The sequence below is a fragment of the Lucilia cuprina genome, chromosome X (genome assembly GCF_022045245.1).
Source record: "Lucilia cuprina isolate Lc7/37 chromosome X, ASM2204524v1, whole genome shotgun sequence".
NCBI lineage: Eukaryota > Metazoa > Arthropoda > Insecta > Diptera > Calliphoridae > Lucilia > Lucilia cuprina.
The window spans coordinates 5600436-5604140 of record NC_060949.1 but is presented as its reverse complement, the minus strand read 5'-3'; positions in this window follow the sequence as shown (position 1 = coordinate 5604140).

Genomic DNA, 3705 nt, shown 5'->3' with positions numbered 1-3705 from the left:
AAAGCAAACTTAGAAATACACGTCAAATTTTATTTTATCTAGAAAATGTTCCAAGTTTTTGGATTACCCTACTACACATTCATACATTTGTAAACGTACATATCCATTTTCGCTTTAAATAAAGTAATAAATTTGTGATTCAGTTGTTTAAAAATTATGAATGAAAATCTTAAAATAATTTTTCATAAATAGATATCAATGAGTGTTCTTTATGTTGTTGATGCTGTTATTAAAACAATAAAGTATGATGTGCAAGAAATAAACGGTGACAATATTTAAACAGTTCTAAATATAGAAAAATATAAATTATGAATTTATACATGGGCATGAAGATAAAAAAGTAATTTCAATTCATTCATACTTTTGTTTTTTCATTTGTACATGAAAAAAACTGGCATAAAATCTCCCCATCTAAATAAAAACTATTTTGTAGTTTGTTGAAAATAAATAAGTTAGTTTGATGGAAACCAAAAATATACTCTAAAATATGTAACAAAAATCAACACGCTCTAAAAATAAAAGTTATCATCATTGTTTAGCACTGAAAAGCACAAAAAACAACATGTATTGAAATTGTGAATATTAATGACATATATCATCCTACAAAATTCATTTTTGAAACTTGATTAATTTCATAGTTTCAAGAACTAGTTTAATAGAATTTCGTTTTACTTTCAGTTAAACAAATAACAAGAATCCACACAAATTTCAAACGACATACATAGGATGATACACCACTTTAGTGGGGAGGGTATATTGGGTTTGTGCTAATGTTTGTAACGCACAATAATATTGGTCCTATACCCACCTTAAAGTATACCAATCGGCTCAGAATCCTTTTCTGAGTCGATTTCGCCATGTCCGTCCATGTAAACCTTGTAATCAAACTACAGGTCGCAATTTTGAAGATAATTCAATGAAATTTCGTACATGATCTTCTACTGGGACGAACCCTATTGAAAATGGTTAAGATCGGTCCATTATTTCACCTAGCACCTATACAACTGTATACTCGAATAGGGCTTGTAAATATTGTAATCGAACTACAGGTCGAATTTTTGGAGAAAATTTAATGAAATTTTGCATATGATCTTCTATTATACCGTAGACGAAGTCTAGTGAAAATGATTAACATAGATTTCACCTAGTCAGCGATAAAGTTTGACAAAAACTAAGTCTTTATAAAATTGTTTAAATATCGGTCCAATTGTAAACCTACCCCTCATATATAAAGCCTGCATAAGTATTTCATTGCTGTACTCGCCATAAAAGGGGTTTTTATAACAATTTTTCATTCCGAATTTTATGAGGATTGGTCTATAACTGAACAAAGCCAAAAAACAAAATCTATGTACATAATTGTATGGCTATTTATGATGAATTTCATCGCTATACTCGTATTTTAAAGTCGGTAGTGTCATTTTAGTATTAATGTCAGGGTCAGTTATGAACCGATTTTCAAAAAATTTGGTAAAGAGTTTTGGGTACTATAAAAAACTAAAACTTATTACTTATTATTTTTTGCCTGTAACTTGTATTAATGTCTGAACTTATTTATGTCGAATTTCATGGCTATACTCGTATTTTTAAGTCAGTAATGAGCGTTAATATCATTTTATGAAGGGGACCTTATATTCGATACGTTCAATTATGAAAATTTTATAATTCGCTATTCTCGTATGTTTAATCAGTTATGACTTTTAAAGCTGTTTTCGGGGTGTCACTTGTATGGGGGCAATGCGAAATTGTGGACCGATATTATTATGGAAAATTTTAACTCTCTAGCTTTTTCCGTTCGAAAACTGGCAGACGGACATGGCTAGATCGCATTAGAATTTAATATGGACCCAGAATATATATACTTTTGTTGGTCTGCGATCAATATTTCGATGTGTTACAAATGAAATGACAAAGTTAAATACCCCCAACTTATTTGATGGTGGGTATAAAAATATTGTGAGTGATAGAACAACGATAACACAATGGAACTATCAACAACTCCTAAAAGATTAAGAGAAGTACTGCAAAAATCTTTTATAGAAAACATATCAAAAATACCACGATTAACAAACGATTCAATAAATTAACCCTTTCAAAACTAAACCGCTAGATTTTTTATGGATATGACTTCTCCACACACTTTATTTTGACGTATATTGATCATTTTTAATGAAAAATGGAAAAAGTGTTTTCGAAGGATAACGCAGGATATTATCCTATTTAGCATGTAGTGACATCAAATTCTAAAAACTAACTTATTTTTCTTTAGAAAAAATCTTTTTGCTGTAGATGTGAAGTTCCGTATAAGTGAAAGAGTTAACACAACAATTGTAATTGTATAAAAAATAATAATAATTTTCATGTTTCTAGTTTCAATATTATAGAAATTTCATGTTTCTAGGTTCAATATTATAGAAAAAGTACAAAAAGGCCCTTTTTCTAGGTTTACATCCATGTAAACATTTTGGGTAATAAATTGGCGGACTTCCCATGAGTGGGGCGGCACCTCCTATATTAATTAAAAACAAAAATTCGTTTATCTGGAGATAATATAACAGAGTCCTCAATTTCTGTCACTTTAGTGACAATATATTATTTAGGATAAAATGTGGGAATGCTGGCGTTAGGGGCATGGTACCTCCCATATAAATCAAATACAAAAATTCGTTTAATAACATTAACATCCATGTAAAGATGTTGGGTAATAAATTGGCGGACTACCCATAATGGGTTGGAGCGCCTATATAAATAAAATAAAAAAAATAAAAAATGTCTGAGAATCTATTACAGCTAAAATCTTTAAATTTAACTTGAAGGATTTTCACATCTATCTGAACATTTACCCCATTATTCACAAATAATATTTATACACATTAGTGAGAAGGGTATATTGGGTTTGTGCTGATGTTTGTAACTCACAATAATATTGGTCCTATACCCATCTTAAAGTATACCAGTTGGCTCAGAATTATTTTGTGAATCGATTTAGCTATGTCCGTCCGTCAATGTAATCAAACTACAGGCCGCAATTTTGAAGATAATCGAATCAAATTTGGTACACGATCTTCTGTTATACTATAGACGAATCCCATTAAAAATGATTAACATCGGTCTATTATTTTACCTAGCTCCCATACAACTGAACCCCCGAATAGAGCTTGTAAACCTTGTAATAAAACTACAGGTCGCAATTTTGGAGATAATTCAATGAAATTTGGCACATGATCTTTTATGATACTGTAGACGAAGCCTATTTGAAATAGTTAACATCAGTCCATTATTTAACCTAGGCCCCGTAGAACTGAACCCGCCAAATAGGGATTTTAAGTTCATAATTATGTTTAATATACTCGTATCTCGCAAAAAGCTGCAAAACCAAGTTCTATACTAGTCTTGATGACCCCGATGAACTTTATAATTAAAAGGCCTCATTTGACCCTAGCCCATCTAAAAAGCCCCCATCAAAATTTTACTTAGTTAGTTAGTTAGTTAGTTAGTTACTTAGTTAGTTAGTTAGCTTGAAAGGAGGATGTATACACATCAAATCCGAAGAAATACACCTAGGCCTCTATTGGGCCTGTTGTGCGCTCCTTAACCAGTGACACGGGTGGGAATCGAACCCACCACCTCCGGTCTAGCAGACTAGAACACGAACCTACCGGAGGCCACTTTAATTTTTATACCCTTCACCTTCGTGAGAAGGGT